This window comes from Nicotiana tomentosiformis, chromosome 2 (assembly GCF_000390325.3).
Source record: "Nicotiana tomentosiformis chromosome 2, ASM39032v3, whole genome shotgun sequence".
NCBI classification, from domain to species: Eukaryota; Viridiplantae; Streptophyta; class Magnoliopsida; order Solanales; family Solanaceae; genus Nicotiana; species Nicotiana tomentosiformis.
In genome coordinates this window covers 155,860,745-155,877,753 of record NC_090813.1, presented here as the reverse complement: position 1 = coordinate 155,877,753, position 17,009 = coordinate 155,860,745, and the positions used below count along the sequence as shown (strand labels likewise).

At 36.9% G+C, this 17,009-nt stretch overlaps 1 pseudogene; it reads right to left on the bottom strand.

The window, feature by feature from the left end:
• Positions 1–8,184: 8,184 nt before the first annotated feature.
• LOC104112317 (ferredoxin--NADP reductase, root-type isozyme, chloroplastic-like) lies at positions 8,185–13,936 on the bottom strand (annotated as a pseudogene).
• Positions 13,937–17,009: the final 3,073 nt, after the last annotated feature.

Here is a 17,009-nt window from a genome sequence, read left to right as displayed (position 1 = left end):
TTGAAATATCATTATTCTTTTTATCTTCTCATCTACTATCTTCTCTTTTTTAGCTTTTAATGCCTATTTTGTTTGTTTCTCGAAATTTTTTCTGCTTTTGATTGCTTTATCGTGTTTTGCGGAGAAGAAGACTTTGGATAGCACAAGAGCAAAGTATTGTCTTCTTAACAGAACCAGGTATAGATCCTGCTTTGGAATTACTCAATTAGATTTGCCCATAATAGTAAAGATAAAATTAAATTTTATGTTTTGCAAATTATTTTATGTTGGATTATTGATAGATGAAACTTTTGTTACAAGTTTTTTAAAAACTAAATATTCTTTCGTTGCTTAGATTGCCTATAATGTCAATTTCTGGAATTTTTTTATGTGTTATATATTTGCAATTTTGCATGAAAATCTGACAATCTCTAGCTCTTTCCCTTCTCATCTGGCAATTTTTGCAATCGTATGATCTAACTAATTTATGAAACATATATTTTCATAAAATCCCAAGGCAGGTATTTTATTACCCTAGATGTTTAATTGTTTAAACTATAAATGACTGATAAAAATTTACCGGGTTTAATTTTGACTATGGAGATTTGAGGTTTGTATTGAAGTTGTTAGGTTTTGTTCTGCTATCAAGTGTCATAAGAGTTCTAATATTTTGTTATACTTTGCTTTAAAGTAAACCATGAAAGTAAATCGTTCTTCAATGGCTGATTTTATTCAATTTAGTTGAGGTTTGTTTCTAATGGACACTAAGATATACATGATTCAATCCAGAATGATTGGGGGTAAATTTTAATTTGATGTATTATTTTTAATTTTGCGAAAAGAAAGAAAATCGTGAGAGAGTGTAATATTAGACTATGACGAACTGCGACAACTTATTTATGATAATATTTGAAGTGGGATGCGAAAGTGTTTAATTATAAAATTAATTTTGCTTGATTTGATGCTTATTATCTACTTTAATTTTAATCAACTAACTTAAATAGACTCTTACTCTTGTACAATCATTCTGTTTGTTGACTTAGAGTAGTAACTTAATTATTTCATATATTGCTTAATCTATGTGACTAAACAAGCATTATATCATGCGAAAGAAAAAGATTGTAACTTGACTAAGTAATTTCACGCCGCAATATGTTTCTCAAATGATCTTAATATTGGATTGTGTTTGTCACACTGTATTTTCTTAAAATATTTCAATATTGGACTGTATTTCTGTACATAAAAATTAGATGAAGAGATAGATATAATTGTTTCTAACTAACTTAACTAAATTGATGATCTTTACTGGTTTAGACTACATTTAATTATTTTAATTCAAGATATGATAATGTAATAATACATTTCAACATTTCAAAGATTTTTGCAATTCTTCCACGTCAATTGCTTTAAAATAATTCTTTTTTATTTATAATTTTTTTAACAAATTTAATTTATTGTTTGTGCAAAAATAATTTGGCTGAAGATATACATGCAAAGCACGTACATAGAAACTAATTTATATTAAAAGTAGGAAGATTATGATTAAAAAGTTAAATTACTTTAATATCCTTCTAAAATAACCTACTTAAAAAAAATGAACAATAAATCGTGTCGCTTCATAAATAGTCACAACGGCATATATTTGAGGAATTTGTCAAGCTGAAGTAGCATATACATATTTCACTTAAATATATTGAGACACGTATCTGCAATATCAATCCTCCTAGCGTTTTCGTTTGTTTTCATATGATCGATGATCTGCGCCCCAAAAATCTTCTATATAGCTATGCAGTTGAAGGTTAGGGCATATCAACATTTGGTCAAAATTTCCTTCCGTTTCAACTTTAATTCGATGAGAAAAATCATCAAGTACATATAATGTCTTTCCATAATTGATACTAATTACTATTAAAACGGTGCAACGTCCATGCCTATAAACCAATATGTAACTGAACTTATTAAGATACGCTTCTCAAATGAATTGAGATTATTCCAATTTCCAGACCTCTGCAAATAAGTGCTCTATTCGGAAGAAAAGAGGGTAATAATGAGAAGAGCAACGATGCTCCTTCAAAGGGCGTGGAAAGACACTGTCACATAAGGAAATCAATGTCAAGTTCGGAGATTTTACAAAATGATTGAAGAATGGTGTCAATGAAACATAATGAACCAATATTTCACGTAAGATGGAGAAAATACTGTGTCACGACCCAAATTTTCTCTCCGTATAATGTCGTGACGGCACCTAATCTCTACGACTAGGTAAGCCTAACATTTGCGGAATAATGAAATGAAAACATAATTTTAACACTTAACCGTTCAAAAATACACAGCAAATCCCAAAACCGGGAACATCGTGAATCACAAACTACAGAAGGAAAAATCTAGTGTCTCTATACATCAGAGTTTAACAAGGAAAAATACAGAAGATAATGGACATGAGAAAGAGTAGAAGGGGACTCCGAGTTCTGCGGACGCGGCAAATATACCTTGAAGTCTCCAAAGCTGTCCCGGCTCACTGATAGTGCGGCTGATAAGGTGCACCTGGATCTGCACAAGAAAAAATATGTGCAAAGAGTAGCATGAGTACACCACAATCGGTACCCAGTAAGTGCCAAGCCTAACCTCGGTCGAGTAGTGACGAGGTCAGGTCAGGGCCCTACTGGTAAAATATATAATAAAATAATATAGAGTGTAATATCGCAATAAATTAAAGGCTGAAATTTAACAACAATGGAATCATATAAGGTAACAGCTCAATACACAGAAACACAACAGGGGATCTCCCGAGATACCGTCTCGTAGTCCCAAACGTAAATGAGTAGGTGGATCTCCCGGAATACCGTTCCGTAGTCTCAAAGTAAATGTGCAGGGGGATCTCCCTGAATACCGTTCCGTAGTCCCAAAGTAAATGTGCAAGGGGATCTCCCGGAATATTGTTCCGTAGTCCCAAAGTAAATGTGCAAGGGAATCTCCCGAAATACCGTTCCGTAGTCCCAAAGTAAATGTGTAGGGGAATCTCCCTGAATACCGTTCCATAGTCCCAAAGTAAATGTGCTGAGGGGATCTCCCGGAATACCGTTCTGTAGTCCCAAAGTAAATATGGAGCGCAAATGATAGAAATGCAACTATATCACGAAATTCTTACAATTTAGACTAAGTACCAGTCAGGGAAGAAGCAGGAAATTCACTAAGCATGCTGCACATAACTCACATAAATAATTAAGACATGTAGACATGTTGTATTAGACTAAACATGATAGCTACACATATTGGAATAAATCAATTAAGAATGAAAATAGATTAGTGTTCATTAAAATGGTATAACTCAAAATAACAGGAAAACATGTTGCTGCTCGGCAAGAAAATCGGATTTTACCACAACTAGCATGCGTACATACTCGTCACCTCACGTACACGGCACTCACATAGCACAATAGTTTCAAATCTTAAGGGGATTTCCCCCACGCAAAGTTAGGTAAGCCACTTACCTCGAACCAAACTCAATCAATCGGTCACAATGCCTTTCCCACGAATATCCGGCTCTGAATGGCCCAAATCTAGCCAAAAGCAATTACATATCATAAATACAACAATAATAGACTCATCTAATTAATGAAATCAACATTTTAACGAAAATTCTGAAATTAACTCAAAATCGCACGTAGGGGCCCACGTCTCGGAACCCGATAAAAGTTGCAGAATATGAACGCCCATCCAACCACGAGTCCAACCATATAAATTTTACCAAAATCCGACATCAACTCGAACCTCAAATCTTCAATTAAAGTCTATGAAGATTTCTACCATTTTCAACCCAATCTTTACTCATTTGGACCTAACAATCTTTTTATGACCTTATTGGTATGTATACATAATAATCTTACACCCAAGAATCATACTCTAAATCACCCATCTTTACTCCAAACCCGAAATTAAAGAATTGAGGAAAGAAATTCTTACCTCTTTGAAGCCCTAGCAAGATCCTTGTGAAATCTCCAAATCTTGAACAAGAAATTGATGGATAAATGACTAAGTCTTCACTTTCTCTCTCTAAAATGCTCTCACCTCTCTCTAAAATATCAGATGAAACCCTTCAAAATGACCTCCAATAGTGTTTTATAAGAATGTGGTCGGGTTTATAAAATCAGAAAAATGAAACTCCGGAATAGGTTCTGCGGTCGCATATGCGACCGCATAATGGTTATGCGGACTGCATATCGGTCACATAATCGGTGTCCAAAACTGGCAAACATCTGTCTGTGTATGCGGTCACTATGCGGCCCGCATATCTGTTCTGCGGTCGCATAGTGATCGCAGAACAGTTATGTAGACGCATAGTCGACCACAGATTTCATCCAAACTGGCCCTCTTCTGCCTCACTTCTGCGGTCATTATGCGACCCGCAGAGTGATTATGCGGTCGCATAATGGATCACAGAAATGTATTTTTTTGCCAAAAAATTTTCTTTACTTCCCGGTGCATTGTTCAATCCAAAAAGTCAGAGCCGCGGTACAAACTTTGTACTGATTGATCTACCTCGACCCCACAAAACCTTAATTTTCTTAGCAAATATTCTCCGGGTCACTACACATACATTAATATCTGGTCAACCTTTTCAACTGAATTTCGAAACCTTGGAACTAGGTGTTCCAAATCATTCAAAAACCTCACCGGACCCGAACCAATTACCCCCGGCAAGTCACATAACAAATATAAAGTATAAATTGAGTAGTAAATGGGGAAACGAGATTATAATACTCAAAACGACCGGTCGGGTCGTTACACACTGCTTATCAAGTAGAAAAATAATATAATTAAGTTCTATTTCTTTAATTTTATGCAACGATCCGACCGGCCGTTTCGAGCTCTAGCATTTCGTTCTGTGATTTGAGACTTCAAGTAACTTCATATGATGTGTTACGACTTGTGTATGTGATTAGTTTTGATGGTCGAGAGGTTCGGGATTGATTTGGTAGAGTGATTCTCAATTTGAAAACTTTAAGTTGGAAGAATTTACCAAGGTTTGACTTTTGAGTTAAACGACTTCAGGATCGGGATTTGATGGTTTCAATATAATAGGTTCATATGGTGATTTTGGACTTGGACGTACGTTAGGATTTGGATGTTCCCAGAAGGTTTCGGCTCTATTTGGATTTTATTGTATCCTATCTACATTTTATTCCAGACAACAGTTATAGTATTTTTTCATATATTCTAGTAGATATCCGTGAACTTGTGACACCGGATTTTGAGAATTTTAGATAGTTGTTTATGGTTGTACCGTTGTTATGGCATTCAACTTTATATTTTATTCATGCTTCGTATCTTAGGCGAAGATATTGGTATTTATTACTGTTTCTAAACCCAAATTCTGCTAATCTATGTCATGACTTGATTTAATAAGTGTTATGAACTATCGATCATTATGTTGATTTTCTTTGGCTGGCATGACGGCAATGTTGGATACCATCACGGCTTATGATGAGAATTGGATGGTGACAAAATATTGCATCTTCAAGTAAGAAGGTAGCTCCCTGACTCTTGGTACATTCCAAAGATATAAAAAGTGGCAAGTCAACTAATCTACAAGGTAATGTATGAAAAAGTTTGGCCCTCCCTATCATGCTGATTGATCATGAAAGGGATCAAATTATCTTCAGAACTGTCTGTGGGATTTTTTGTATTGTTAAACCGCAATTTTCCTCCGAATAAAACAATCTATAAGGGCGTATATAAGTGGTTTTTGACCCGAATTCTTACAAATTATTTGCGAAATTCAAGTGCGATAAGTAATTATCTATTGAAGTTAAGAATATTTCCAGCTGAAACTACGGGAGAAGGGACATATTACCATTGGAATTAATCTTCAACTTGGCTAATTAAGAGAATTTTTCATCTTTAATCCACTTGGAAAACTAGGTTCAAAACCGTCAGTCTTTGATCGTCTATGGGCCTTTCAAGAAGAGAACAAAGTGTCAACGGAATAATACAAGGATTGAAATGCTTCCTACTAACTCAATATGTTGCAAAATAACGAGATAAATTAAACTAAACAAACCCAAGTTAAATGCGATTGAAATTGAACCTGGACCAATTTTAACAACTACGATAGTAAATCTTCTTCTATTTAATTTTTATTTTCATTAACCATGTAACCTTCTTTAAAGTTTTCATTTAGACCAACATCTACTTTTATTTGTTGGTTTTTCATGTTTATCATTTCGCAATTATTGATGAATCTCAATTTGCTCCATGTGTCATGCCATTCAACATGTTTGACTTTGTACTATATCTCTGGGATGGACCATATTATTATAATGGAAATTGATGTCGTCAAAATTACCTTTTAGATAGCTAGTCAACAACAATAATAACACAGTATAATCTCACTAGTGGGGTCTGAGGAGGGTAGTGTGTACGCAGACCTTACCCATACCCTGGGGTAGAGAGCCTATTTCCGATAGACCCTCGGCTCACTCCCTCCAAGAACTCCCCAACTTCCTCTTGGGGGGACTCGAACTCACAACCTCTTGATTAGAAGTGGAGGGTGCTTACCATTAGAGCAACCCACTATTGTGTAAAGATAGTTAGTCAACAAAAATATAAATATTGATACCAACTTTTAGGATTGCCGAATACGCTACTCTACGACGCTAATTCCTACCTCAATATCTTCTATCTTCAAATTTATTAATTAATACTATTATATAACTAGAAGAACCATTGAGTTTTTGTATCTTTGAGGAGAAGTGAGAATTTAATTTTTTAAAAGGTCTACACAGAAATGAAATTAGATATCATCACTTGATTGTATCCTTTGCAGACTTTCTGATTATTGTAATTTGCTGTTCAATATTTAAGACTCTTTTGAGTAAATTCTTTAGAATTGTCTGGAAAGTTGTTAGTGATGATATCATCCAAGTCTATAATGTTGGTAAAAAGAACATAATGATGTATTGGAGACTTGTGAAAGCATTTATTGAAGAAGATACTGCAGATTTTGCCGCCAAAATTCCTTGTTGGCGATGTGGAATATCTACGTGGATTGCATAAACTATTAATTATTCAACAATGAATTAATAAATGGAAGAAAAGAATATTTAACGGCCAATGACGACTCATAATGTGTTGATAAAGAGAATGCAGAAGCTAAAAACTAATAAAAATAACACTAACTAGTCAGTTTTCGGACGGGTCATTGAAAAATAGGCAACGTTTGTAAATTCATTGAAAAATAGCCACTATTTTACTGCAACACGAAAAGTTCCAGCATAATATATTGGAGATTGGTGCATCTGTGTATGAACTTTCAGCATATTATGCTGGAACTCCAACACGCGGAAAATTCCAGCATAATATACGGAGATTGAAGCACTTGTGTATGAACTTCCAGCATATTATGCTGGACCGGTATATTATACTGAAACTCCAGTATATTATAATGAAACATTTTTTTCAAAAATACTTTTAAAAAAAAGCACTTCTCAAAATAAGCCGATTTTCTAGGCCAAAGAGGCTATCAGCGAGAATCCAAGAAATGGCTCCCCTTTTTACTCCAATTCAAAAGAATGTAGTACTAGAAACGCTCCTTCAACTTAATATATGTGACATTATTTAATTTTTAAGGAGCAGTATAAGTAGTACTATCTTATTTTGAGATGAATTCAGCCATTCAGGTATTGTGAAAATCTAGATATCTAAAATCTTTGTAGGAGCGATTTCCCTTTAATAGGCTCTACGCTGCACAAATCCGGTTTAATTAGACCCAATGCCGGTAACAAACGTCATGTGAAAAACCAATATATATAGAACACTAAATAACTTAATTTTTTATAAACCTTTTTCTATTTCAAATCCAAATACTGTTTTCTTTTCAACTTCAACTCAACCATTGTCCTGAACGCCTACTCCTGTGTAACAGAAAACTCAAAACCACTCATTTTGATGTCAAGCACTTTTTCCATCCTGAGGATAAAATAAGCTGAAACATGTGGTGCAGCTTAGTCCCTCTCCTGGCTATCATTTTTAAGCTACAATAAATTAACAACCAGGCATTTGCAGAAACACATGCAAAAATAAGCACTCATAGCAATTTTAAGTGCAATAGAGCAGCTGTGAAATGCCTATCAGAGACATTTGCAAAGAAATACAGAAGAGTGCAAGGTATCAACTGCCCGAAGGTACCAACAGTTATTATTTCAATTTCCTTGCAGCATTGAATACTTTTTATGTCTACTAGAAGTACAATGTGTCATCTAAACTGCTTGCTAAGTTCACTTGACAACAATCAACAATCATAAACAAATGCAACGATTGACATTTCTTGATCAGTAGACTTCAACATGCCATTGCTTGTTCTTTTTGAGTTGTGAAAGCTTCTGCTCCCAGCTCTCACCTCTCCCCTCAGCAACCCTCTTCAGCGTATCTTGGATTCCGAGCATCATCCCCTTCACCCACAAAAATAGATGTGGGCCCCTTCATCCAGCAGTTTGAAGATCTCATCACTGTATTCCTTGATTTTATCCTGAACATACATCTTCCCTCCTTTATTGTTCTTTTGTTCACGGCTAAGAGCACGGTCATATCTGAAATTGCCTGGGTAGTCATTGAGATACTTGGTGAACTCATCGTCATATAGAAGGCTGTCAGTGTTTGCAACCCCAACGAAAAGCCAAGAAAGGTCATTAAACTTAATTGGAACCGATTCCATGAACTTACGACGAAGGTGGAAGGAGCCATACCAGTTCCAGTTCCAGTTTCAATCATGATGTGTGTGGCATTTGGATTATCTTCTGGTAGAAGCATTATCTTACCAGAAGGACCTGGGAACATACAAAGGGCGGTCAATGACAGACAAAACTGAATCTCAAGTATTTCACCATATATATGCAACCCACCAACTAATTATAAGAATCCAAGAGCCAAATGACATAGACTATTAAGATGTGAAGTATTAACAGGAGTTTTAATTCTCAGCAGGGTCTCTTATTTAGAAGCACATGGTTAGAGCAAAAGGTGACAGTGTAGGAAGACCAATGAGTTAAGAAATTCTTTATAGGGAAGTTTGTAACTGTAAAAGGGTTAGTTATGCCAAAGCTAAATCAAGAAGCGCCATACAACAGACTAAGGGAAGGGTCCTTTAAAAATAGCTAGGAAATCACTAGTACACAATAGGCATTTACGGATTCATCATATGATCAGATAGTCAAGTAAATTATTCAAGAGAGTGCCAGACAAAGCTGTGATGCATACTCTTAGGGATCTTTGGTTACCGGGGTAAGCATACTAATTCCGAGATAGAATATGGGATTGTATTTATCTCATGTATGGTTGTGGACAATGTTAATGGTAGGATAAATTTTATATCAAAATGGTGAGATTATCTATCCCATATAAAAAGGTAGGATAGCTAATCCCATGGAATATCCTTGTCTATCTCACAGTTGAACCAAACGATCCTTAGGAGAAAAAATATGCATAGCAGTTGGAATTTACAAGTACACAAGGAAAAGGCAGATATCTTCAATTTGTTATACGTACAACCTAAGCAGTCTACTGAACAACATAATTTCCTGTTGACAAGACCATTTTAATAGTATGCTGCCTAGAAGATCATTTCTTTGTCCCTCTTTTCAGATGTTGGAAAAACCAATTAATTGAGCCAAAATTGCACTTAATTGAGAATGCAATGCATGGAAGACGACTAGTGTTGGCATGTAAGTCTTCTTTGAATAAACATCTGTAAAAGGACTATTTGGGTTTAACCTGTGATTTTCACTTTGTCACCAGGCCTTGAGTCGCACAGGAAGTTGCTGCAAACACCGTTTTTGGAAGGGTCTTCCTTTCCTGTCTCAGGATCATAGTAGACAGCTCGTCTGATACACAAGCTGGCCGTCTTCCCATCAAAAGAGTCCCCATATCTAGTGGATGCAATTGAATATAGACGAACATTGTGGGGACTGCCTGGTTTCTTAGGATTTTCACCCTGAAATGAGTTAAGATGTGAGGCTCTAAAAGACTGATGGACATAGAAATTATACTCAGCTATTAGCAAGGAAGAAGACGAGCTTGTTATTAGAAAAATCAGAAAGTTAGGTTAAAAGTATGATTACAGCACATTTTCTATTTTCACAATGCGAATGAAAAGCCCAAACCACAAAAAGGTTCGGTTCTTGTCACGACCCAAATTCTCCCTCCGTAGATTGTCGTGACGGCACCTAGTCTCTACGACTTGGTAAGCCTAACACTTTGCGGAAATGAAATGAAAACATGAAAATTAACAACTAACAGTAGCAGATAATTTATATAAGCAATTGAGATGCCGCTCGTCATATACAATACCAATACTCTATAAATACATAGTCTTCCCAAAACCCGGAACATCGTAAGTCACCAGCTACAGAAAGAAATTAGTATCTCTATACACCAGAGTCTAACAAAAGAAGTACGGAAGGTAAATGTCATAGGAGAGAATAGAGGGGGACTCCGAGGTCTGCGGACGCGGCAGATGTACCTTGAAGTCTCCGTACAGCAGCAAGCAGTCTTAGCTAATAGCGGGGCTGATAAATAGTACCTGGATGTGCACAAAAAAATATGTGCAGAAGAGAAGAGTAGCATATGTACACCACAACGATACCCAGTAAGTGTCAAGCCTAACCTTGGTCGAGTAGTGACGAGGTCAGGTCAAACCCACCCACCGGTATATAATAAATAAAGCAGGAGAATGTACAGTATAATAAGAGCCTAGAATTTAATAAAAGGAAACACAGCAAGGCAACAATACAACACACAGGGGTAAACAGCAGGGGATCTCCCGAGATACCGTCTCCTAGTCCCAAAATAAATATACAGAAAGAATTTCCGAGGAACTGCGTCGTAGTCTCAAAAGTAAATGTGCAGGGAGAACTCCCGAGAAACCGCCTCGTAGTCTCAAAAGTAAATGTGCAGGGAGCACTCCCGAGGAACCGTCTCGTAGTCTCAAAAGTAAATATACATGGAGAACTCCCGAGGAACCGTCTCGTAGTCTCAAAAGTAAATATATAGGGAAACTCCCGAGGAACCGCCTCGTAGTCTCAAAAGTAAATATACAGAAAGAACTCCCGAGGAACCGCCTCATAGTCTCAAAAGTAAATGCGCAGGGAGAACTCTCGAGGAACCGCCTCGTAGTCTCAAAAGTAAACACACAGCTCAATCGATAAATACCATAGTTAACAACAAGAATTTTACAGTTAAGGCAGATAAAGAATAAGTAAAAAAAATAGGAAATCAACTAGGCATGCTTCAAATAAGCAGTTAAAGTACGTATACATGCGATATTAGACTAAACAGGATAACTACGCATATTGGGATAACTCAATTAAGAATGAAAAACAGACTAATACTAATTTAAACGGTATAACTCAAATTAAAGGAAACATGCACTACTCAGTAAAATAAATCGGATTTTTTAACAAATAGCCCGTGTACGTACTCGTCACCTCACTTACACGGCGCTCACATATTACAACAGTACCAAATCCTAAGGGGATCTCTCCCATACAAGGTTAGGCAAGCCACTTACTTCTAACCAAGCTCAATCAATCGGTAATAATGCCTTTTTCACAAATATCAGACTCCGAATGGCCCAAATCTATCCAAAATCAATTGCATATCATAAATACGACTATAAGAAATTAATCTAATTAATGAAATCAAAGCTAAAGCAAGAAATTAGAAAATCGCCCCAAAAAGTCGACCCGGGCCCACGTCTCGAAATCGGATAAAAATCACAAAATACGAATACCCATTCACTCACGAGTTCACTCGTGCCAAAATTATCCAAATCCGATGTATAAATACTAATCAAAACTCAAATATTCGGTTGAAGAACTTTTTCCCATTTCCCCCAAATTTTCAACCCAAATCCGAAATTAAATGGTGGAATCAACTACGGATTAATGCGATATAACCAAAAACGATTTAGGAATCATTATTCCAAAGCTTCCTCTGAAAATTCCTCAAAAAATCGTCAAATTCCGAGCTTTCAAGTCCAAAAATGAAGAATGAGATCAAACCCTCGCACTTAGCCCTTTTTTTGCCAGAGATCTCGCTTCTGCGAGCCTTCAACCGCATATGCGGTCTCGCACCTGCGAAATTTCTATCGCATGTGCGGATTTCACTTAAAACGCATCGCCAGCTTCTGCAGTCAATAGGTCGCACCTGCGGACCTATGTCCGCTTCTGCGGTCCCCCACAACTCCTGCGATCTCTCCAGCACATCTGCGGGCATCGCAGATGCGGAACTCACCTCGCACCTGTGACCCCTGACCATTCCTTCCAAAATCGCTTCTACGCTTAATCATCCGCACGTGCGGCCCCGCACTTGCAGTCTCCCTACCGCAGGTGCGAAAACACCAGATGCCTGAAGGCTTCAGTAATTTCCCAAGTCCAATATTTCTTCCGTTAAGCATCTGAAACACACCCGAGGCCCCCGGGACCCAACCAAACATACCAACCAATCCTAAAATACCATACAAACTTAGTCGAGCCCTCAAACCACATCAAACAACACTAAAATCACAAATCATCCTCCGATTCAAACTTAAAGAACTTGAAACTTTCAAATTCGACAACCGATGCTTAAACCAACCAAACCACGTCCGACTGACCCCAAATTTTGCACACAAGTTGTATTCAACCCTACAGGCCTATTCCGACTTTCGGAATCGGAATCTGACCCCGATATCAAAAATTCCACTACCGGTCAAAATCTCCAAAACTTCGACTTTCGCCATTTCAAGCCTAAATGAGTTACAGACCTCCAAAACACAATCCGGACACGCCCCTAAGTTCAAAATCACATAACGGATCTAACAGAACCGACAAAACTCCATTCCGGAGTCGTCTTCACATAGTTCCGAGTACGGTCCAAAACCTAAGGCTTAAACCTCCGTTTAGGGATTAAGTGTCCCAAAACACTCTAAAAATCAAAACGAAACCTCCCGGCAAGTCACAATAGCAGAAATAGGTACGGGGGAAGCAGTTAATAGGGGATCGGAGCTATAACTCTCAAAACGACCGGCGTGGTCGTCACAGTTCTAATATTAACATGCATAAGCTTCATTTCACGTAGGCCAGAAGTTAATAGTACCAATTAACAAAGCTTCTTACTATGCAGGAGCTGACATACAATAATCATTTACAGCATGATAGGGCAAAGACTGGATGTAACACAGTACAATTTTTGGGCCTACTTCTGTCTATTGAGATGTCAAAAGGGAAAAGTAGCAAAAATGACAACAAATTAATTGATGGAGTAGGAAATCTTTGAGACATGCCTGCAACTCTGTCTTTTTATTTCCATCAAACAAGAAATAAACACTCATTCGAATAGACAATCAAGCAAATGAAAGAACATTACAGCCAACATATTAATGACAAATCACAAATGTCTTGCTAGTAATGCATGTGGTTGTCCTTCAAAATGGATTCCAACTAATGGAGATGTGTGTAAAGCAAGCAAGAAGAGAAGACATGGATTTCATTCAAAAAGTTAAATGACTGATCATATACAGATTCAATCAAGGCAAAACGACAAGCTTTTCAAAAGAATAATGGAAATATGCAGCCAGAAGTTACAGGAGGAATGACACCATAACTTTGTCCTTCCCAATAAGGAAGGTTGCCACTATGATCAATGACAATATGACAAGTCTCTCCAGGAGCTTTTGGGTCCACAAGCCTCTCAACAGAGACAATTGTCGCTGTGTATGGTTCCTTGGGCTTGTAAATATTCAGTGGTGGTTCTTTCGCATCTTCAAGTGATAAAGGTGAAACTGAAACTTTTGCTTTGCTAGCTTGTTGCACCGACATGCAAACAATGTGTTGGTTTCTCGATCGTGCTACTTTTAGATCGATAGGCGGCATAGAGATCCATGATGATCTATCACAAAATATTACGCTTGTAGCCTGTAACAATGAAATGCATAATTTTGCTCTTTAGTTGAGACAAATCATTTTCAAACTGTTAGTGAACATATAAAACATGTGATTAAATAGATCAGGAAACACATACACAACTAAATATGTGGATATCAACTGATGGAAGCAGCAACGGGAAGTGTATATGCATTCCTACTTCATTTTCTTTCCTCTCATGCTATAGGAAGGTCTTTCGACTCACATGATTTTTGTTCTTTATTCATTTTCTGGTTTAGTTTATCTCTTCTGTTTTTGTTCCTTTTCTTGTAGTACTTTGCTGCCCATGTACTTCTATGATTCACCTTGGTGCATGTTGCATTCTCCGTCAAATAATTATTTTATTGATAAAGAAGGAAGACATGTTCTTGGATGCAGAAAGATATATGCACTAGAATTACGCAAGGAGAATCCAAAAACTGTATGTTCGCCAATATAGGATACAATCATGCTGATACATATACCAATACATATTTTCGCAACAAAATGACCCAAAAATAAAGAGCAAATGTGCTCAATCGGAGACATCTAATTGACTTATGACCACAAAGCACCAGATGATGCATGAGTTACTTATAAAAAAAGATATTTTAAGATATTTGCCAGTTTAGCAAACTTACAAATTAGGATATACAAACAAGTAGGCTTTAGCACATATATGTTGATAAAAAAAAAGAGCATGCCGGATATAGAGAGAAAACAAACTCCTCTCTCCACTTTTTCTCCAGTGATTCTGGACTAAATAGCTTAGAGACGGGCTAAAAGTTATGTAACACGTGACATCTGCATTTTTTCAGGAAAAAAGGATATACAGAAGCCGATATCCATGAAATAATTGAGTGAATTTGCAGGAATCGAGTTACTCCCTTCGAAATTTCCAATGCATACCAAAACCCAGATCATAATATTCTTCATACTAATGACTTAGACTCAAGAGGAATAAGTAAAAGGAACACTCAGATACAAAAGGAATTAGTCATGAAATTTTCGATTAATTTACAGGATGGAAAAGGTTAAAGGAAGCAAATCAATTGGGATTAATTAAGATCTTTAGCATGATAGAACCATTAAAATTTTGTCTTCTGATCTAGACGAGCATGAAGATGGGGCAACATTAGTTAAGAGAAGATTGAGCAAGCCCGAGCGAATAAGACACACATGTTGATGCAAAATATCATTTCTTAAATCTTCCAAAACTTAGCACATTGTTGAAAAGCCTATTTTAATCAAGATCGGTTTTAGTTTGCATTGCAAGGAGGGAGGTGGATGGGAGAGGAATAAATGATAAATGGAAAAGAAAAAAAGGGGAGGAAAAGGCACAGTGACTGTCACATCCAACAATTGGACTACTCAACATGTAATTGAATCCATGTTGCACATTCAGACACCTTAGCCCTACACCATACAATTGTCCTTCAAACTTCTGATGTAAACAGTTTTCAACATCTCAAATTTAATAACTCAAGCTAAGACAGCTACTACCTCTGTCTCATTTGATGAAACACACTCTCCTTTTTAAGTTGTTCCAAAAAGGAATTGACACTTTTTTGTACTTAGCATCTCACTTTAGCTTAATAAGATAATTTACGGTCACACAAATATCTATAATTTGACTCAGATTACAAGTTTGAAAAATCTTTCCGTTTCATTAAATTTCATGTCTAGTCAATCACATAAATTGAGATGGAGGGAGTACCTTTTTGCTGGTAAGAAATAGTAAGCAAAATTTTGTTTCTTTTTTTTTGAAAAAACAAATCAAACATATATCAAACAAGTTGTCACGACCCAAATTATCCCTCCGTGAATCGTCGTGGCGGCACCTAGTCTCTACGATTAGGTAAGCCTAACACTTGCGGAAGTGAAATGAAAAAAAACATGAAAATTAACAACTAACAGTAACAGATATTTTAATAAGCAATTGAGATGCCGCTCGGCATATACAATAATCAACTCTCGAAATATACATGACACTCCCAAGACCCGAAACACCGTAAGTTACAAACCTCTACGAAGTTCTAACTGTTCTATACATCAGTGTCTATAGAAATGTCACGACCCAAATCGATGGTCCGCGACGGGCACCCGGTGCCTTACTCAACCGAGTACCAACGTAACATATCTTTCTTATCATACTATCATTGGCAAATGGGCCAAACGAGCCGTCATGGGATAACCAGAATAAACATAAGGGATTACTCAATATAGGATGACCCAACCTGATATAAAAACTTATACATGTGACATACGGTCCTATAAGGCCAAAATGATCACTCGTACATTGAACATAGGCAGACAAGGCCATACTATCTTTCATATACATGACATATGTCTACAAGCCTCTAAGAGTAGATTAATACCATAAAGGTCGGGACAAGGCCCCACCATACTAATCAATACACGTCCAAATCATACTGACCAAATAAGCAACTCCGGAGCAAATAGAGCACACTAACACCTTCCGCTGAGCTGATAGCCTACTTGGAAGACTCTCGACCTCTCTATCGGGGCCTGCGGGCATGAAACGCAGCGTCCCCAGGCAAAAGGGACTTCAGTACAAATAATGTACCGAGTATGTAAGGAATGAAAATCAGTAAATAAAAGACATAGAGAAACATGGAGTAAAAGACCCAGCATGTAAGTCTGAATAGCTCTGTGAATCATTTCATATTTATAATGTCATGCATATGCGTATAAATGTCATACCATGCTTAGGTATATGCGTTCATAACATCATCAAGCCTCTGAAGATATCCCATCATATCATCTCGGCTACTGTGGGTAAATCATCAACGTATACCGGCTGATCAGGTGATGGTGTGTATATAACACCGTAACCTTTTCCCATATCCCATATACATATAATATACGTATATATAATGCCATATGGTCATGGGTTACATATGTAAATGCATGAAATGCATAAGAAGTGCGTTAATAAGGTTTTCTCGGAATGTCATAAGATCAATATGCCTTTCAGATAAACTTTATCAACTACGTATTTATCTCAGACCCATGAACAGAAGATATAATAATAATTCACATGGGGAATCAAGAACGTAGGCATCTCTAATA